The 23,064-nt window shown below is 38.9% G+C and overlaps 1 pseudogene; it reads left to right on the forward strand.

Annotated features, from left to right (window-relative positions):
* The first annotated feature begins 6,589 nt into the window (after positions 1 to 6,589).
* On the forward strand, positions 6,590 to 13,332 carry LOC141816210 (uncharacterized; annotated as a pseudogene).
* Positions 13,333 to 23,064: the final 9,732 nt, after the last annotated feature.

Genomic DNA, 23,064 nt, shown 5'->3' on the forward strand with positions numbered 1-23,064 from the left:
GAGGACGGTGAAGGAGCTCCTGGTGCATCAGATCAATGGTGATCTGATCAAACGGTGGTGGAAGGATCTCAGGTAAGGGCAGGAAAGCAAACAAAGGTGGACTGTGACGGTCTACAGCCAAGATACTCAGCCAAGATCTGATGGGTAAAGTCAATGTTGGTCTTGGCTACTCGGGATCTATAATGAATACCGTCAGTGGTATGTAGGTTGTTATAGAATTCAGCAAGACGGTCAACATTGACCGACCGCTCACAATAGACAATGGACTCCAATTTGTAGTGTTCAATGATTTGGTGGATTGAAAAACAGTGATGTAACATGAACTCTTGATCCACAGACCGTGGAGGGATCAACTGAAAAGATGTGTTAGCGAAATTCATTTGAAGGGCAGCATTAGGAAATCTGGTATCGGTGGGGGTTGTGGTCTAGGGGATGGTCGGGTAGGAGGTAGGAGGCTGTGAAGGACCCTCATCAGAAGGGTTGGTTTTTGATTTCTTCCTACTGCTGATCAAACACAAGACACACAACCAAAGGCAACAACACGGGACAACACCAACATAGGCAAACCAACAAGACACAAACCACAACCACAACACAGACAACAAGCATAATCAAGTAAGTATAAATCATGATAAGGAATTGAAAATCCAAAAGCGTTTCGGAAATATACCTAGATTTAGGAGCCATGGCAGCGTCGGTCGGTGATCGAGAACAGGGAAGGAAAACCGAAACCAGAGAAAGAAATCGCCGTGAGAAAAAAGAAGGATCGCCGCAGAGAGGAGAGACTCGATTAGGGTTTTGAGGGTTTTAGTCGGCGAGGGTTTAATTCGGGTTGGTGAATCGATCACCAACCCGATTAAATGCGAGTGAACCGAGCCTAATCGATCAACTGATCGATTATAGGACGTTGTAATCGATCACTTGATCGATTAAGTTCGCCTCTGTTTGAATTTTGAGAAATCTGTTCGCGACATTTAATCGATCAGAGATCGATTAAGTTAATCGATTGATCGATTAAATTGGGTGCGACGGGTAATCGATCAGCCGATCGATTACACACGAGTGTAATCGATCAACTGATCGATTATCAGAGCCTCTGTTCAATCCCTATTCGCGATTTTTAATCGATCGGACGATCGATTACACATGAGTGTAATCGATCAGACGATCGATTACGGAGCTTTCTGTTCGATTTCCTAACGAGTTGGTAATCGATCAACCGATCGATTACCGAGGGTTCTGTTGATTTCCTACTTTTAATCGATTTTCTGAAACTGAAAGTTTCAGAAACTCTGAAACACAAACTTATCTGAAACTTTATCGAACTACAAGTTCAAAAATCGAAACTAAACCGAAAATTTTCTCAAGGCAAATTCAAAAATTGGTACAAATCGAGACTTTGAATTTGACTGAATGTCAAATCAAAATCGAAAACGGTTTCAAAATGATCAGTTTCAGAAACTTTGTTTGAAAGAAACTTTGTGTACCAAAGTTAACCTTTTGTATCCAAACTTCTCAATTCTACAATCCATTCCATTTCAATAAAATACCTAAGACAAATCAAATCTCACATTCTAAGAAATTGACTCCTTTGTCAAAATTGAACTATCTTGGTGTGCCAACTGAAACTTTCTGAAACTCTAGTAAAACCAGTTGAAACTTTCATAAAGTCATAAAATCAAATTTAAGCACATCTTAGTTCCATCAGAAACCCTCTAATTTCATCTTCTTTGCATCCTATCGATCCATGGTCCAATTGATTTTCCTAGGGCAAATTTCCTTGTGCCAAATGAAACAAATGAAACTCAAGGGTTGCCAAAAACTGCCTCAAATCCAGATTCTAGAATGATTCAACTAAAAATTTCACAAATATGAATACTGCAGTTTCCAAACATATTGATTCTACATTAGGCTCCTTTTGACACTTTTCTATGGTCCAATTAAGCTTCCTAAGCTTCAATGAATCCAATTATTCTATCAAACGTGCCAAACGTGCCAAATAACATGTCTTGTGTGCCAAATCAAGCAATGTGAGGCTCAAACACAATAAACAAAACACAAGACTCAATCAAAACATTCAACCAAATTAGACAAATCTCAAAATGATTCCAGCCAAGTTTCCTTGACCGGAATGTACAAGTATGATCTAGGAACCAAATGCACATCAATTATACATTGGTTTTCCCCATACTTGATTGATATATCGTCAACCTCATTATTCAAGGGATGCATGATACATTTTGAATAATTTGGTTGATCCTAACATCTCACCCCATTTCTAGCATTACAAAAATATTTTGTTGAACCTTATAGTTTGTGTGAGATGTCCCCAAGTTACCCAAACAATTTAAATGATCATGAAGGGTTTTTAATTAAAGAAAAACCTATGGTGCGGTGCACATGCCCAACTCCCTTCTTAAAAAGCTAAATTCATTTTCGGGGAGTGGTTTAGTGAAAATATCTGCTAGGTTTGACTTTGACTCAACATGTGAGAGTACAATATCGCCCCTAGCAACATGATCTCTAATAAAGTGATGTCTCACTTCAATGTGTTTGGTCCTTGAGTGATGGACTGGATTTTTTGTAAGATTTATTGTGCTTATGTTGTCACACAACACTTGCACACCCTTATAAGAAAATCCATAGTCTTCTAAGGTATGCATCATCCACAACAATTGCGATATACTCTCTCCCATGGCAATATACTCCGCTTCGGTCGTGGAGAGAGCAACACAATGTTGCTTCCGACTCGACCAACTAACTAAGGATGATCCTAAAAATTGACAACCCCCACTTGTGCTCTTCCGATCCAATTTGCATCCAGCATAATCGGAATCGGTATAGCCTATCAAATCAAATGACTCGGTACGGGGGTACCAAAGACCAACCTTAATGGTGCCCTTAAGATATCTCAAAATTCTCTTAACCGCAATCAAATGAGATTCTTTGGCACACACTTGATATCGAGCGCACATACCCACAGCAAATAAAATATCAGGTCGGCTAGCTGTGAGGTATAGCAAACTCCCTATCATGCTTCGATATTGAGTTAAATCTACCGGTTTTCCACTCTCATCATTATCCAAACGAGTGCTAGTTGCCATAGGAGTGGTTACCTCCTTTGAATCACTCATTTTGAATTTCTTGAGCATCTCTCGGGTATATTTTGATTGATGCACATAAATCCCTTCTCTTGTTTGTTTGATTTCGAGTCCAAGGAAGAAAGTCAACTCTCCCACTAGACTCATCTCAAACTCACTCTCCATGTGCCCAATAAATTCATTCAAATAGCCCTTATTGTTTGACCCACAAATTATGTCATCGACATAAACTTGGGCTACAAAAATATTTTCACCATCTCTCCGTAGAAATAGTGTAGGGTCTATTTGTCCTCTCACAAACCCTTTTTCTAACAAAAATGTTGACAACCGCTCATACCAAGCACGAGGTGCTTGTTTTAGCCCATACAAGGCCTTCTTTAGCTTAAACACGTGGTTTGGAAATTCAGGATTTTCAAACCCCGGTGGTTGTTCAACATAAACCTCTTCCTTAATGAAACCATTTAAAAAGGCTGATTTCACATCCATTTGATAGAGCTTGAAACCTCTATGTGCTGCAAATGCAAGCATCAAACGAATGGACTCTAATCGTGCCACGGGAGCATAAGTCTCATCGTAATCAAGGCCTTCAACTTGACTATAGCCCTTGGCTACTAAGCGTGCCTTGTTTCTTACGATTTCTCCCTTATTGTTCAATTTATTTTTGAAGACCCATTTTGTTCCAATAATGGTGGTCTTCTTGGGTCTAGGGACTAAATCCCAAACTTGACTTCTCTCGAATTGACCTAACTCATCTTGCATTGCTATAATCCAATCGGGATCATGTAATGCATCGTCAACTACTCTAGGCTCAATTTCGGAGATCAAGGCGACCTCATTAGCCTCATTCCTAAAGAATGATCTAGTTCTAACCCCATGATGGATATCTCCAACAATTTGGTCTTGGGGATGACTAGAGGCTACCCTAGATTGTCTTGGTGTTGGAGGAGCTTCTTGGATAGGCTCACTAGGCACAAGTTCAGACTGAGGGTCAGGCTGAGGTCCTTGTAACCTAGGCTCACCATCATCAGAGTCAAGCTCAACATTTTCAACACTTGGACCTTCATCTAATCCTAGTCTTCTGAGTTCAAATTGAACTCCTTCTACACCTACTGATTGGTCAATTGGTTTTGGTATTTCTTCAAAAACCACATCAGAAGACTCCTCAACAAGTTTTGACTTCTTGTTGTAGACTCGATACGCTTTACTGACGAGGGAGTACCCAACTAGTATCCCTTCATCAGCCTTTGCCGTGAATTTTCCTAGATGATCCTTGGTATTTAGAATGAACACCTTACACCCAAACACCCGAAGATGTTTAACTGTAGGTGGTCTTCCAAACCAAAGTTCATATGGAGTCTTTTCTAGATATTTACGAATAAGGACTCGGTTTTGCACGTAGCAAGCTGTGTTCACAGCTTCAGCCCATAAGTAGCCCGGTAAAGAGTACTCATTAAGCATGCTTCGTGCAGCCTCTTGTAAGACTCGGTTCTTCCTCTCTACAACACCATTTTGCTGTGGTGTTCTAGGAGTGGAGAACTCATGTCTATATCCTTTTTCTTGACAAAATTCTAAAAACCTATGATTTTGAAATTCACCTCCATGATCACTCCTAATTGTTTTAATTGTTGTTGATTTTTCATTTTCAGTTCTTCTACAAAAAGAAATAAAAATGTCTAGGGTTTGATCCTTATGTTTTAGAAAATATGTCCAGGTATACCTAGTATAATCATCAACAATCACAAAACAATACCTACTTCCATTCAATGAAATTATGGTACTACAATCAAATAAGTCCATATGCAGTAAATCAAGTGGGGTAGAGGTACTTACAGCGCTTTTACCTTTATGAATTGCTTTTGTTTGCTTACCCATTTGACATGCATCACAAAGTTTTTCTTTTTCATATTTGATGTTTGGTAAATCTCGTACAAGTCCCTTCGTGGCCAATTTTTGAATATTCTTCATGTTCACGTGGGCCAATCTCCTATGCCAAAGTTGTGACTCTTCTTCACGTGACATGAAACACTTAACAGAACCATTAGTAGCACTTTTAAATGATACTTGATAAATGTTATCTACCCTTGTGCCTACTAGTACCGTGTCAAGTGTGTCATTGTGTCTAACTAGACACTGACTTGGATGAAACTCAATTGTGTAACCCGCATCACACAATTGGCTGACACTTAGGAGATTAAAGGTCATCCCCTTGACTAGAAGGACATTCTTAATCCTAAGACACTCGGATATTTGAATGTCACCTATACCTATAACCTTTAGACTTCCATTGTTACCAAATGAAACATTACCTCTATTTTTCTTTTGTAGGGTTGTGAATAGCAAATTGTCCCCGGTCATGTGTTTGGAGCACCCACTATCAACAAACCATGTTGATAGACGCTCCCCCTCAACCATAGCCTACACAACACGAAAGACGGATGATTTAGGTACCCAAATCTTGGGACCCAATGCATCAACAATAAACGACTTAGGCACCCATGCCTTGGTCACACCCTTCTTTGTTCCATTAACCCTAGAAACATGTGATGATGATGGGTAGCTAGTTCTAGACATTAATGAAATAAAACTTGATTCCTTAGGTTGGTATCCTATGCCGGCCTTGTTGTAGACCGCTCTTTGGGCATTAAGGATCATGTCCAAAGTTTTAGAGCTAGTTGAAAATTTCCCAAGAAGACTCTTGAGCTTTTCAACTTCACTCTTTAGTGCTTTGTTCTCATCCTCAAGTAATTCAACATGTAAAATCATCAATTTCATCAATCTTAGATGTTTTCAATTGTTCTACTTCCAATTTTAAATTCTTTACTTTAACCTTAGATTTCTTAAGCATGGTAGAAAGGCATGCAATAGTCTTATAACATTTTTCTAATTGTGGAGAGGTTACCTCTTCATCATCCGAAGATGATGAAGCCGCGGTTGAACTTGATTCGTCCAAGCTTTCGGAATCGGATTGTTCTATCGCCATAAGAGCCACGTTCCTTGTGCTCTTTTCCTCCTTCTCCTCTTCCGATGAGCTTGATGAAGTTTCATCCCACGTTGCCTTCAATGCCTTCTTCTTCTTGGCTTTCTCCTCCTTCTTCTTGAGCTTGGGACACTCGCTCCGGTAGTGTCCTTTCTTTTTACACTCATAGCAAGTTACATTAGATGTATCAATATCATTATCATTAGTTTTAGCTTTACCTTTACCCTTGTTACCCTTGTATCGTCGACTCTTCCTCATCATCCTTCTCACGAAGTTTGCCATCTCACTTGACGATGAAGAATCGCTCTCATCTTCGGATTCGGAAGATGAAGAGACCTCCTTCTTCTTCTCCTTTTTCTTCTTCTTCACATCCTTGCTCTTTTCTCCTGCAACAAGAGCTATACCCTTCTCTTTTTGACCCTTGTTAGCAAGTTCATGCAATTCCATTTCACAAAAAAATTCATCTAGCTTAACAATTGAAAGATCCTTGGATACTTTGTAGGCATCCACCATGGATGACCACAAAGCATTCCTTGGAAATGATTTAAGGACATACCTTACGAGATCACGATTTTCTACCCTCTCATCGACGGTGTGCAACCCATTGAGAATCTCCTTGAAGCGACCATGGAGTTCACTTACCGTTTCATTCTCCTTCATTGTGAGGTTTTGGAGTTGATTCAAGAATAGATCCCTCTTCGCGATCCGGGAGTCTCGGGTTCCTTCATGAAGCTCGATGAGCTTGTTCCATAGGTCCTTCGCGCTTGTGAACGGACCAACCTTGATGAGTTGATCCTTGTTGATGCCGCATTGTAGAGTCACCACCGCCTTGGCATCGGCTTGTCCTTTGCGCGTTTGCTCCGCGGACCATCTTGATGAGTCGAGTTCCTTACCTTCTTCATCCCTCGGTGGTGTGAATCCTTCCTTGACCGCAGAACCACATGGTGATGTCCGTCTTGAGGTAGTACTCCATTCGGCTTCTCCAATACTGAAAATCAGCTCCGTCGAAGAAGGGTGGTCGGTTTGTGCTGAATCCTTCCTTCATGGCCATCTCTTTAACTCTTTAGGGTTGGAATCCTTGCAAAGAGCCCAAGCTCTGATACCACTTGTTGGAACTTGGAGATGGCTAGAGGGGGGGGGGGGGGTGAATAGCTCTTTTTCGCAACTTGAACGATTTTTCTCCTACAAACGGTTAGTATGCAGCGGAAACAAGAGAAAAATAAACACAAGATAGACACGAGAATATACGAGGTTCGGGGATAACTTGCCCCTACTCCTCGGCGTGTCCGTAAGGTGGACGAGCCCTTGATCTTCGGTAGATCGAACCCCGGCAAAAACCGGCTAAGCAATTCCTCCTTCTCGGTGGAGAGACCTCTCCACAACAATCTCAAAGATGAAATGTTAGTTACAGAGATTATAGAAGGAACTTGGGATTGAGGCTACCACAAAATAGACTTACAGCACAGGCCTGCCTCAATCAAACAGTAAACTCAATCTTCCCGAGAGCGACGCACTCCTTGCACCACCTGAGAAAGAGCTTCAGCGAAGAGCACGGGAGCTAGAGAGAGCGCACACAATTAGGGTTTTTGGATCTCAGCGTTAACCCCTGTTCTTCTTCCTCTCTTGCTTTTAAACTGCTTGCTTCAACGGACTCTGAGTCCACTGCACCACGATCAGTCTCAGCTCACTCACTGATCGATCCCTGCAGCTCAGAGCTCCGTTTACCTGAAAATCATCTCGACAAACTGAGCATGTGGAAAGCCAAGCCTTGACCCTCTTTTGTTTGAATTCAAACTTCACCTGCAACCTTCATCAGAGGATTAGCGAAGCAAAAGCAAAGAAATCGGGAGTAAGTACAGCAGAGATCAGAATAAAGCGTAATCGATCAAGCTATCGATTAAATATCGTAAACCGTTTCTCACTAAAGCACGTAATCGATCGACTGATCGATTACTCATGCTCTTAATCGATCGAGTGATCGATTAAGGAACGGTAATCGATCAACCGATCGATTACCGCGCGTAAATGCGATTTCTCAGTAAACCTTGTAATCGATCAATCAATCGATTAACTTTGATTCTGTGGAATTTCCGAAAACTCACAGAAGGTTCCGTAATCGACTGCCAAGTCGATTAACTATCCATTTCTTTCACAGAAGGTTTGTAATCGATCATCTGATCGATCAACCGAACTAATCTTGATTAATCGATTCACTGATCGATTAAAACAAATTAGACTTTAAGCCCTAAGTCAAAACTTGATCAGGTTAACTTGGGTCTCACCCATGTCAACCGCATTGGATCACGTAATCAGAGAACAAGCTCCCAAGCCTCCTCTGATAAGGATCCGGTCCGAAGACAGGCTACCATGCCTTCTCCGACCATGGTCCGGTGCGGAGAACGAGCTACCGAGCCCTCTCCGACCTATCCGGTCCAGAGAACGAGCTACCGAGCCCTCTCTGACCTAGTCCGGGAGAACGAGCTACCGAGAATCCGGTCCAGAGAACGAGCTACCGAGCCCTCTCTGACCTAGTCCGGAGAACGAGCTACCGAGCCCTCTCCGACTCTATCCGGTCCAGAGAACGAGCTACCGAGCCCTCTCTGACCTAATCCGGAGAACGAGCTACCGAGCCCTCTCCGACTCTATCCGGTCCAGAGAACGAGCTACCGAGCCCTCTCTGACCTAATCCGGAGAACGAGCTACCGAGCCCTCTCAAAACAACCGACTGCTCATTCTCTTAACTTCATCGATCAATCTGAATATGAACTTAAATCGTTGTCAACATCAAAACAACAATCAGGACAAAACTGCATCAACAATTTCCTAAGCCTATTTAAAAATTTTAAAATTCTTAAAAAGTTATTTCCTAATCCGATTGGGAATTTCCAAATTTTAAAGTAGTTTCCTAATTGAATTAGGAACTTCTAAATTTTGAAATCTTTCCAAATTGTTTCCTAATCTAAGGATTTTTTATTTTTAGAAACTGGATTCTTAATAATGAAATTATGTTAATATATGATAATTATGTCATCTTTATACTATATTTATATCAAAATAATCATGTCATGTTTATATCATGATAATTATGTCATATTTATACTATATTTTGACCATGATAATTATGCAATGATTATACCTTGTATGGAATTGATGAGATCTTAAAAAATAAATTTCTTATTTAAATATTAAAGCCATCCATTAATATGGTAAGAATTAGAATTTAATTTCTTGTTTAGATTGGGGCACTCTCTCCATGCGTAACTTGACATTGAATGTGTTTAGACTATTAAGATATGATCTCATGATTAATAGATTAGCTTTAACTTAAAACATTAATTTGTTGAACTCACTCTAAGGTTAATTGTGGATAGAAGATGAAGTTGGATGATATGCATATGATATACATATATTAATAAGTTAACAACCCGATGAATTATACAAATATTAATAGTTGATAGCAAAAAGTGATAGCAAAAATATATATATATATATATATAATATAATTGATATATTTGATACTTACCACTAGAATTAAAAATAACTTTTGAACCCTCTCCAAAGTTATTCTTATTATCTATAGTGGACATCAATCCACTTGGAGATAACCTATTATTTTTCAAATTCAAAATAAGAGCTCTTGAATTTAAATAAGCAAGTGAGATTCTTTTATGAATGTGAATTGTTAGCATGTCATATTTGATTTATCTCTCTTATATGCTCAATTTTGTATTTCCAGGTTGTTAGAATAAGCATGACTTCTATGAATTTACACTCGATTTTGAAAACAAACAAGCTGATAGGGCCGAACTTCTTGGATTGGCTTCGAAACCTGAGAATTGTTCTCAAGGTTGAGAAGATTACATGTCCTTGAAGAGCCTCTTCTCACAAGTCTTGCTGACGATGCTACTGGTGATCAAACATTGACCCATCAAAAGCATTTGGCCAATTCTGAGCTTGTAGGCTACATCATATTTGCTTCGATGTCTCCTAAACTACAAAAGAAACATGAGCATATGGATGTTTATACAATTGTTTATCATCTTCGTAAGTTGTTTGATAAGTAAGCGAGATTCAAATAGTTCGAGATTTACAGACTTCTCTTTCGCTCAAAGATGCAGGAGGATCCATCAACGATGCAGTTTGCACTAAAAATGAATGACTATATTTAGTGGTTGGAATCACTTCGATTTGTAATGAATCATAAATTAAGTATCGACTTAATTCTACATAGTTTGCCTAAGAGTTATTCACAGTTTGTGATGAACTATTAGATGAATCATCTCAAATCTACCATTCCTGAGTTGATCAATATGCTTAAAATAGTAAAGTCATCTGTTAAGAAAGAATCAAAAGTTATAATGTTATTTAACTCTTCTAATAAAGGTTTTAAGAGGAAGTCAAAAACTCAAGCCAAAGGGAAAAAGAAGAAGACCAAAAAAGAAAACATGCTCCAAAGGGTCATTGCCATCATTGTGGCAAGATGGGACATTGGAGAAGAAAATATAAGATTTATCTTAAATCCTTAAAGAAGAGAGCATCCGATGCCCCACCTCAAGAAGGTATCTTTGTTATTGACTGTCATACTATTTCTTCTAATACATGGATATTGGATACTGAGTGGCCTCACACATATGCAATGATATATAAGGGCTAAAGAATAGTAGACAACTAGTCAAGGAAGAAATAAATTTACGAGTTACAAATAAAGCAAAAGTTATGGTCATAGTCATAAGAACTTATTTGTTAAAATTTACTAGTGCATTTCAGTCACAAAAGTTATGTTCCTTCATTAATAAAGAATATTATTTCTATTTCTTATTTAAATAGAAAATATTTCCATCTAACTTTTAATAACAACTGTTACATAACTTTGAATGATGTTCTTTATGGGACTGTAATGTTATGCAATGGGATCTATGCATTAGGCATATCCAATAACATATTCAATATCGAAATGAGCAATAAACGCTCTTGAAGAGACGATCAACTAGTAACATTGTCGCCTTAGTCATATAAGTAAAAGCACATGATTAAACTATAAAAGATCAATATTTTGGATGGGCAAAGGCATCTCTGGTGGTCAAAAAGTCGTCATAGGAAGGCGGTGGGATCGGATATGATGGCAACTATGAAGTGGAAGCTAAAGGAGCAACAGAACTCTGGACGATCTGTGTAGTACGGGGAGGTCGACCATGTTGACTCCAACATTTATCAATCGTGTGTCCTGGTCGGTGACAATGATCATACCAAGGGCGTCCTTTGCCACCTTTACGAATTGGAGGTTTGTTTTTGTTTCGAGAGGCCAAAGCTGATGAGTCAACATGACTGGAAGGAGGCACTATCAAGACTTTGGCAGGAATAGAGGTGGAGGTCGGACAGAGATGGAAACATGGGCGGCAATGGCGGGCATCAGGAGTAGATCTGTTGAAGAGGTCCCTTCTTCAAATTTACGAAGAATAGATCGATTTTCTCCGCGAACAGAGAGATTCTGATCTATTGAAGAGGGAGAAGAAAAATAGCAACGATCCATTGAACATAGAGCTTCCGAACAGAGGGGGCGTGCTAGGGTTTCTTCCTTGTTGCTCGCGAAGAAGGAGGAACAATGACAACGACGCAGAAGGTGAAAGGGGCTGCTAACGCAAAGGGGGAACGATTTGCTCAAGAAGAGAATGGAGCCGAACACGAACGCCAAGGAGATCACCCCGGAAACCTTAGAGAGGATCAAAAGGGTTAAAAAATTCACCAAAATGTCAAAGAAGGTTGCAACAGGAGGTGGCAACGATAATCTCTTCTCCAACGGACAGAGTGGCGATGCTCGCCGAAGATGAATCGCGTCGCGCGCTAAGGGGAGGGTGGCGAACACGGGTGAGTTGGTGATCGCAAACAGAAACAGAGCTTTAGGAGATCACCTTCGATCAGGTCCTAAGAAGAGACGCGACTGCTATGCCTTCAAATTGGGAAGAGTCGCGAGTCCGGAGCGGTGACGCAAAAGGGAACGAAGGCTGCGACTGCTGCGCTTTGCGCGCTGCGCTCTGCACTCCGCGATTGATCAGGGGAAAGCTTTGCGCTCCATGTTTGAGGATTGAGGACGAAGTCGAGCCCGGGCTGCGTCTTGGTTAGCGAGCGAAAGTCGGGATCGTGGGTCAAGACGCACGAACAGAGAAGAGAAGGAGAAGGAATTAGGATTAGGCAGATAAACTTAAACCCTCTAGCTCTAGCTCTGATAACACGTAAAATAATACAATAGATTTCTTGTTCTATTACAAGGAGTAAGGCCCTATTTATACATCAATATAGAGAACTTTTCTAGAAAACCTATTCTATATAAAAATTTATAATTTTATATAGAAATATCCCAAAATATTCTAACAGTTCACACCTCTTGTAGGTTAGATGGGCCTACATATATGATATGATCTTGAGCTTGTCTCTCAAGCCTTAATGAAGAGGTATATAAATATCTCTCCATGGAACATGTTGTGAGAAGTAGAGGTAGACATGTCTTTTTCCTCTTATGTTATTAGGGTTATGCTGGTTATATAAGCCTAGTACATATATTCTTTTTGATAACTTTTTGATTAAGATACTTTTAACATGGTATCAGAGCCAAAACCCTAATATAAGTTTGACTATTACAGGATGGAAGATTGGATTTCCATTGATGACCACCAGAGATATCTAAAGCTTCTGGAGAATGATAGAATTATTAAGTTTCTAGATGGGCTTAATGCAAAGTTTGAAAGTTTAAAAGCTTAGTCTTGATCCTACTCCCTCTCTAGAACAAGTTTACTACAAGGTTCTCAGTGAGGAGGGTAGGAAAAAGACCATGAGCAAAAGGATATTTCTGCTACCAGCACTCCGATTAGGGAGACTTCTGCTTTTGTCAGTTCTGTAAATAGGTTCAAGCCTGGAGGAACTAGAGGAAAAGGTGATAAATTTTGTCGGCACTGCAAGAGGACTAATCATGATTCAGATTTTTGTTGGAAGAAATTTCCAGAGAAGAAACCTGACAAATTCAAATACGATGACAAGAAGGCCCCTAGTCATGGGAATGTTGCTATCAAGAAATTAGTGGAGGGAGAGACTGCTGGTTCCTTTATGTCTTCTCCTGTTGGGTTGTCCTCTACTGACATTGCCAACCTTCAGCACCTTCTCGCGGCTTCAGGCTTCATCTTCTGCCTCTACCACTCCATCTCAAGCGCACACAAGTATCCGTGGCTTGGGATTGAGTGTTGCTGGTTCGAGCTCTTATAGGCCCTGAGTCATTGACTTAGGAGCTACGGATCATATGACAAACGTTGCTAACTCCTTTATTTCCTACTCTTTGGCCTCTGGGCAAGATAAAGTGACCATTGCAAATGGAACCAAAGCCACTATTGCTGGCAAAGGTTCCATACAATAGGCAGATTATTTTATCCTGTCTTCTGCCCTTCATGTCCCTTCTATTTCTCTTAATTTATTTTTTGTTAGCAGTATTACAAAACAACTTCATTGCTCAGTAACTTTTTTTCCTGATCATTGTGTCTTCCAGGATCTCGAGACCAAGCAAACGATTGGGACTGGTCGTGAAGTAGGAGGTCTTTATTACTATCAGCTTGGAACGACATTGGCACTGAAGTCTACAGCACAGTGTTTGAAAAATAAACATAAAGAAATCCTCTTATGACATTCCCGATTGGGACACTTATCCTTTCGGTCTTTGAAAGTCTTATTTCCTAATATTTTCTCTTCAGTTTCTTTTAAGTCACTTCCATGTGAAGTCTGTCAGTTATCCAAACATTGTAGAACTCAATTTTTTGAGTTCATAAAGAAAAGTTCTTCTTCATTTGATCTTGTTCATTCTGATGTGTGGGGGCCCTCTCCTGTGACTTCTTTGGATGACTATCGATACTTTCTCTCTTTTATTGATGATTACACCCACTGTACATGACTTTATTTGATGAAAAGCAGGGAAGAAGTTCCTCGACTCATTCAAACTTTTTGTCGAATGGTAGAAACTCAAATTCTTACAAGAGTAAAGACTTTACGTTCTGATAATGCCCGTAAGTACTTTGCTCAGTCTCTAAATATTTTTCTTGAGGATTCAGGAATTCTTCATGAGTCATCTTGTCCCTACACACCACAACAGAATGGAGTGGCTGAAAGAAAGAATCGTCATATCCTTGAAACAACTCATGCACTATTATTTCAACATCACTTACCCAAATATTTCTGGGTTGATGTTGTCCTTGCCGCTACCTATATCATCAATAGATTGTCATCCAAAGCTCTCGGGTATCGGTGCCCTCTCACTATTCTTCGTCCTGGCACCACGTTGTTCTCCCTTACACCTCCAGTTTTTGGCTCTCTCTGCTTTATTCATGTTCTTGGTCCCAAGTCCTCTAAACTTGATCCTCGTTCTATACGGGGAGTTTTCCTAGGATATTCCACTTGCCAGAAAGGCTACTAGTGCTTTGACCCTATTACTAGGACAAGATATGTCTTGAAGGATGTTACTTTTTTTGAGTCCGAGTCTTATTATTCTCTTCAGCCTCATCCTCAAGGAGAGAATGTTACCTCTTCTGTATCTCCTTGTGTACCTCAAGTGGTCCCATCTCCTACCTCTTCTGTGTCTCCTTGTGTACCTCAAGTGGTCCCATCTTCTATTTCACTTGATGCCATGGAAAATACATTATTGTGCTCGCAGTCTTCACAGGAAATTATCACTTACAAGAGACCTTACAAGCAAGGACCTACTACTGACCGGCTAGCCGAATCAGATGCTTTGGCTCCAGATTCCTTGGAGCAGTCATTAAATATGAATGAGTTGAACCTTCCTGTTGCTGTTAGGAAGGGATTAATTAGGTCATGTACTCAACATTTTATCTCCAATCACATTTCTTACTCTCGTTTGTCTTCTTTATATAATGTCTTTGTTTCACAGTTATCAAACCATGCTATACCTTCTTCTTATTATGAAGCTGTAAAGGATGCTAGGTGGATGGAAGCAATGAATGAAGAGATAGTGGCTCTTAATAGGAATGATACTCGGGAATTAGTTGATCCTCCAAAGGGGAAGAACTTGGTTGGTTCTAAATGGATCTATGCTATCAAGTATAATTCAGAGGGTGAAGTGATCAGATATAAAGTCAGAATTGTTGCCAAGGGATTCACTCAAACATATGGGGTGAATTACTTGGAGACTTTTGCTCCAATTGCAAAATTAAATTCGGTCAGAGTAATTATTTCTCTTGCTGCTCAATATAATTGACTTCTATTTCAGCTAGATGTTAAAAATGCTTTTTTGAATGATGATCTTCATGAAGAAGTCTACATGTTACCTCCTGGAATCGAAACAAAAGAAAAAATTTGCAAACTAAGAAAAACTTTGTATGAGTTTAAACAATCTCCCAGAGTATGGTTTGATAAATTTTGCAAAGCCATGATATTGTTTGGCTTTAAACAAGGAAATGTTGATCATACACTTTTTATAAAAAAGAAAGAGGACAGAATTACCATTCTCTTGGTTTATGTTGATGGCATGATAGTTACAGGTGATGATGAAGCTAAAATCCAAGCTCTCAAGTCCAAGTTAACATCAGAATTTGAAATTAAAGATCTTGGACTATTGAAGTACTTCCTTGGTATTGAAGTTTGAGCGTGGAATTGAAGTTGCTCAGTCTCAAGAAGGAATTTATATGTGTTAGAGAAAGTATGTGTTTGATTTACTTAAGGAGACAGGGAAGTTGGGTTGTCGACTAGCATTTACTCCTATAGAAATGAATCATGATTTTACTAGTTCTAATGGGAAAGATCTTACAAGTCTGGAAAAGGGAATGTATCAAAGGTTGATCAGAAAATTACTATATTTGTCTATGACTAGACCTTACATCACCTATGCTGTTAGTGTAGTGAGCCAGTACATGCATGCTCCTAAAATTGTCCATATGAAGACGGTTGATAGAATTTTAAGGTACTTAAAGTCATGTCCCAGAAAAGGCTTACTGTTCAAAGGAGGTGGGAATCTGAAAGTGGAATGTTATTCTGATGCAGATTGGACTGGTTCTCGAGATGATAGAAGGTCCATTTCTGGCTATTGCACTTTTTTGGGAGGAAACCTAGTAACTTGGAGAAGAAACAAAATATTTGTGCACGGTCAAGTGCTGAAGCAGAATATCGAGCCATGGCACATGGTCTTGCAGAAATGTTGTGGTTGTATTTTTTGTTGAAAGACATGGGATTAAAAGCAGAATTACCTCTCAAGCTATATTATGACAACAAGGCTGCAATCAATATTGCAAATAATCCAGTACAACATGATCGGATTAAACACATTGAGATTGATCGCCACTTTATTCGGGAGAGACTTGATTCTGGAGAGCTATGTTTACCTTATGTCAAATCTGAGGGCCAACTTGCTGATATATTTACGAATGCTATACCCCAAGCTATGTTTAATTCTATACTTAACAAGTTGAACATGTTTGATATATATGTTCAACTTGAGGTGGAGTGTTGTGAGAAGTAGGGGTAGACATGTCTTTTTCCTCTTATGTTATTAGAGTTATGCTGGTTATGTAAGCCTATTACATGTATTCTTTTTGATAACTTTTTAATTAAGATACTTTTAACAGAACAAAAAAAAGGTGTTTATTTTTGTTCCTCTTAGTTGTGTGTTGCCGCCCAAAAGGTCTGGCTGGTTTCCCTTTGAGTAGTTTGTTAAATTTGAGAGGTGTACTAAGACAATCGTCTTAAATAATATACTATTTCTTAGATAAATAAAATTACTATTTGAGTATACATTTTTTATATATTTAATTTGATCTTAAACTCAATTACTGAAATCTACAATACAATGTATAACACGAGAGAAATTGTAATTGAATCACAATTAGTGAGTATCTCTACATGTATAATTATTTACGTATTGAAATATTTCCTAGTTGATGAATTGATGAGACTGGACATCATCGATTCTGTGAGACTAGCATATGTTAGACTCCTTGATTTTACCAAGCAACCGATCTTAATTGGCTAGAAACATTGGGATGTAGAGAATTAACATATGGATGTTAGTTAAGAATAACTAGTTTATCAAAAGTAATCTGTCATAAGACTTCATGTGATTCTATACATGTCTATAAAAATCTCATTGCAACTCAACTGCAAATTTCCTTCGACATAAGGTATTCAAGTAATTTTCGTTATGGAGATTTATATTTTGACGTCTTAAGCAAGCGTCTCTATGAAAGTGTAAACCTGAGATAATTTGGTATAAATCAAAGTGCCCGAAGGTGATTGAGTAACCAACAAAGGATTCACGCCTTCTTGTATTAGAAGACATATACTCTATGGCCACTTGTTAGGGTTGTTACTCGTAAATCTTTAGCCAAAACAGAAATACATCAAGAAGATGGTCCTCTTGGATAGATATTTTGAGTAACATGAATCTACAGGATAAGGAACTACAACTTGGGCTAGGTGTGACGTAATCAGTCTAATAGGGATTAACACATAGATCATTTCATGAACTGAGTGGATATGATGCGTGAAAGGAATAGGCATACAAACAACCATAGCTGTTGAAGGGTTCAGAAGTGATTCTGAAATCAACTGTGATTTTTCAATTAATTAGGGGTCATAATCTACTACTAAGTGTCATTGATGATCGATCTATAATTAATGATTAATTGTGGATAGCTAACATAAACCGGGAACTTATCACACGCACTACGAGTTTCTTCAAGAGACATAAAACGAATTATATTCTCAGATCGAGAGAGATTGAGTCTGGTTGAACCAGACGAATGGCAAATATAGAAGATATTTTATCAGAATAGAAACGTTGATGACTATCTTTTGAAGATAAAGTGGACCCTCTTTGATTTAATTATAAAACAAATTTGTTTAGTTTTAATTAAAGGTGATTTAGTTTTGAACCAACCTAATTTGGTTGTGAACTAAACTTAAGGCTAACGATTTGAACTTTGAATTAATGGATGTGAATTTTTGATTAGCGAATCAAACCCGTTAGAAATATATAAATACATCTCTAATGATGAGTTATTTAGATGATTAAAAACCTAATTGTTAGAGTTGAGATGTCACGACCCGAGAGGCCGTCCGAAAATTTCGACAGCATCTCCCTTGGAACCATGATAATTTTCCATGAATACATGTGTATAATAAGGCCAACATGGCTATAATATGGACTACACGTCCGATGATACACCACAACACACAACCGATGAAATATAAGGCTTACACAGCCACACAACTACTATCACATGCATGATAACCAAGTAAACGAAAATCCACGTAACGGGAACATCGTAAATCCAAATAAAATGAATAACTACTAGTGTATGAAAATCTATATACAACCATATGGAATATGACCAAACCTCTTAACATCATGATCGAACTACGACTTAAAGCGAATAAACCAAAACATACTAAATCTTCTGATGTAAGATGGAAACAACCGGCCAATCTCCAAGCTCCAAGTAAACCTATATGCTTCCTGGGGAGAAAATAAAGCAACCCCAGGGTCTGGCTAGTGAGTATCAAGCATACTCAGTGGGTATAAGAAAAAAGTGCATGCAAAGGTAAAACAGCAGGAATATCAGGAATGTAATATCTAGACTGAATAAGTACAAGAGACGTAATCAATAATCAACAGATAGTAGGTATCAACAGATGGCATGAATCATGATAGAAGATATGGTATATCAACTAAGACAATAAAGAAAGAATAAATCTTTGAATTGCTAACCTTCTTAATGATTGTGTTGATCCCAGGTAGACTGTACTGGTCTTTGAAAGTATTGTCGTTACGGGTCCGATAATTAAACACCATTCTTTCTTTGCCCTTAATTTCTTTACCAGTTTCTGGATCCACTGATGTTCCGGATTGTACAATCATAGCCATCGTCCGGATAGTCTGCTCAACTCTTTCTGACATAGAGGAATCATTTACTATCAAACTTTATTCTTACGACTTATAGGGACTTGTAAAACTTTCACGCTCATACGACTGGCTAACGACCTCTTTCTGAGGACTTACGTTGCTCTGCGGCCTTTTGCTATCAGTTAACTCATTCGGTCACTTTATCAAATAAAATTTCATTTTAGTAAAAATTTTCTTTTAAAGTTTTCAAATGAAGACTGAGACTATATTGAGGAATATCTTCAAGTAAGATCTTAGGGCTTACCGCCTTTCGCACTTACTAGCCTTCTGGATCAAGGATGCTTATCGGGTCTGCACCTTCCAATCTTGTGATTCTTTCCTCAAAAATAATTTTAGTCTTTCTCTAATACCAAAATTGGATCGACTCTTTGGGATTTGAATAAGAAATTCAAGACTCTGCTTAGAATTTTATTCCTTCCAAAGAGATTTACAGCGGAAACTACTCACAATCTCAGACTCACAAACTTACTCACTTGGAATAGTGTGTCTAAACTGATTACACTCTATGTCTTATATAGACTAGAGATGGTTGTGATAAGGATGAAGCGGGTGCACTTATGGGCCCCATCGTCCTTCATCTCATCACCCATTGTCTGCCATACAAGACAATTACAAATCACACTCCTTACTTTACAACTCATAATATTCGCAAAGGACGGCTCCCCGGGGCTCAATCCTCTACACCTACTTTTATTAAAGCTACAATAATTCATATACTTTCTTTTCTGGGCTCACCATGCTATACGGGTGGATTATCTTTATCTCCGAGCCCACTCTTTTCATTCGCTCAACGACGTTCCATAGATCACGCCGATTCTGCTTTATTGCTGGCAAATGCTTTTTCCAGTAATTCTGATCACTATCTTGGGTCCTTTGAGCACTTTGAGGGAATAGGTCCCGTCCTTCCTCCTTCTGCATTTGCCCTGTGTCCAAAGTCCACTTCCTTCATCTGGAGAATCATTTCCAGCTCATGCATGCTGGAAAGAACATTATGTAGGGCCTGCTCTTCAATGCTAGCCATCTCATTTCTCTTGTCGTGTTCCTCCTTGTACAAGATTCTTCTTGAAGTCTCACAGATCAAATCTTCATATTGCGTCAGTAAGGGATACTTAGTGGAGGCCGAGGCTTCCTCTTGCTGATCAATTATTGTAGATTCCTCCTCAGTGAGGACTGCTACCATCTCTGGCTCCGTAATTAGCCTGGATAAAGTGTCAGCAAATAAATTTAATTTCCCATCTATGTGTTCAAAATTTACCTTTATCCCCGTTCCAGTAATGAAATCTGTGAAAGCCAGCCATCTAACCCTTTGAGAGTTTGTTTCTTGCAGTCTTATTGTGGAAGGAAATTATCGCCTGACAGTCCGTTCTGAGTGTAATTTCTTCCTTATCTAAGAAATGTATTTTCAGGGCTGTCATGGTTTCCATGGCTGCAAATATTTCAGCATCTATTACTGATTTAACCACTGAAAATTTTCCATGTGCGTATGCACATATTTTCTCAGTATTTCTGGGGTCATATTTATTCTTTTTCCATTTACAAACTCCTCCCCAACTAGTCATTGAGTCATCTGTCTCAAGTATAATATATGCCCCTTCTGGTGGTATATCAAGATCAGGCAAACTTTTAACTTGCTCCTTTATCTGCCTTACTAACTCCCAGTCAGATGCCTTCATTCTTTTATCCCCATGTACTGAAGTTTTCTCATAAAGGGGGCCTAATTTGGAACTTAGGTTTGGTATGTATGTTCGGGCATAATTTAATATTCCTAACCATGACCTAAGTCCTTTCTTTTCTTTGAGCTGGTCATCTTTTACTTCAGTAATCTTCTTAATTATATGAGGTTGGAGTCTAAGTTTTCCTTCCCCAATTTCAGCTCCTAAAAATTCAATACGTGGTACTGCTAACTTACACTTGGTGGGAGATAATACTAGTCCATGTTCTTGACACAGGTTAAGCATAATCTCTAAATGTTTAATATGTTCTGATTCAGATTGAGAAAAGACTAACACATCATCAATATATACTGCAATAAAATCATCAGTACCTTTGAATACATGGTCCATCTTCCTTTGAAATACGGCTGGTGCATTCTTTAATCCGAACGGCATAACCAACCATTCAAAAAGTCCTTGCGGACAGATAAATGTTGTCCACTCCACAGAATCCGGGTCCATTGCAATCTGATGAAAACCTGATTTCAAATCAAACTTGGAATAAATCTTTGAATTGCTAACCTTCTTAATGATTGTGTTGATCCCAGGTAAGCTGTACTGGTCTTTGAAAGTATTGTCATTAAGGGTCCGATAATTGAACACCATTCTTTCTTTGCCCTTAATTTCTTTACCAGTTTCTGGATCCACTGATGTTCCGGATTGTACAATCATAGCCATCGTCCGGTGCCTACTCTTACTAGGTCTGATCACTTTTAACTTTAGCAGCTGATTCACATGCTTTTCAAAAATAGACTTTAATGCAGGAGTAATGTGTGAGAGGGGCTTATCTTGTATGATAATATCTGGGTTGATTAGGTCCAGCTTGCACACGACCTTGTTCTTAGCCCAATGCAATAGTGGATCTTCTCCGATGAACCCCTGCCTTTTAAGTCTTTCAATCAGATTACCATGCCTCTGCAGTACTTTTGAATTATATGGATTAGAAACAAAGCATATTTGCTCCTGTATTTCCATGTATTCGTATTCATCCATCTGAGAGTTCTTCTATGGCAAAAGCTGCAGTTTGGTTAGTCACTATTGAGGTAATGTTATTATAAAATGTAACATTATTTCCCTCAATGCGGACTCCTCCTTTAACACTTCTAATAAAGTTACACCCCAATACCATCTGTATTCCTTCACCTAAAGTCATGTCAAATGAATAAGTAAAGGGTATTCTGAACTTACTTTCTCCAATTCTCATATACCCTCCCTTCAGTTTTAAGTTGGCTGATTGCTTTGAGTTAACTCCGCTAATCATCACTGTGTTGGCACTTCTTTCCAGTGATTTTTCTGGTATTGACTTTCTGTCTATGCAGCAGGTTGATGCTCCTGTATCAAGTATAGCATTAACTGAAAATGGAACAACTTCGGGAATCTCAAAAGTTACCTTCATGTTGTAAAGTCTATTGGTCACTCGTTTTTGATGGTATTGTCCCTTCACAAATTTTTGAGACCATTATTTCTTCCAGGTACACTAGTTGCTCTTTGCCCTTTTCTTTTGACTGGTCATGAAGTGTAAGTTGAGTCAGATCTTCTTCCAGTTCTTTTACCAGATCTCCTTCCTGACTTTTCCTGAGTGTTTCTAACTCAATTTGAAGCCTTTGAATTTCATATTGCAAATAAGAAATATAATTGAGCAATTCTGGAACTAAGGATTTACTATCAAATCTTACTGGTGGTGGAGCTTCCACTTTAATTTTCAGTTCCAGGTAATAGTCTGCACAAGGTGTACAAACTGTAGTAGACATACCTGGCAATGTCCCCTAGCCCTCTGGCTAGTATTGCTTCCACAGAATCTACATCTGATGTACTGGATACTGACTTCAGTATTAAATTCCCAGACATGTGGACATCGATATTGTTCATCTGGAATTTCAACTTGAACTTGCCATCCTGTTTCTTTTCCCAACAGTACAAACAATGTCTCTGGTATAATACTGGTAGCAGAGTTGCAGTGCTGTTCAGTTGCTGTTTCTCCTTCTGAAACGCTGCAAATAGCATCTGAGTCACTTTCTTCAGGATCAATGGAAACAACATCGAACTCTTCAGGAAGCTCGAGTTCTTCAAGCATGGCTATGCGCTCCTTGTTTCCGATTTTGTTCCTGCATTCTCGGGCAAAATGCCCTTCTTCACCACATATAAAACACTTACATTTTCTTACTCGTGTTCGGTCGTTCTGATATTTCTTCTTGATGACTCTGACATGGGTTTTATGTGGTTTCCCCTTATACGTTTGGGCCTTTCTGAGCCCAAATCTCCTTCTTTCTGGGTTATGCATCATACTAGTTAGTGGCATCTGAGAGCAAAATTGGAAATCCTTTG

Source organism: Curcuma longa, unplaced genomic scaffold (assembly GCF_044706935.1).
Source record: "Curcuma longa cultivar G26 ecotype Majalengka, Jawa Barat unplaced genomic scaffold, ITB_CL_G26_1.1 contig_15108, whole genome shotgun sequence".
Taxonomy (NCBI): Eukaryota; Viridiplantae; Streptophyta; class Magnoliopsida; order Zingiberales; family Zingiberaceae; genus Curcuma; species Curcuma longa.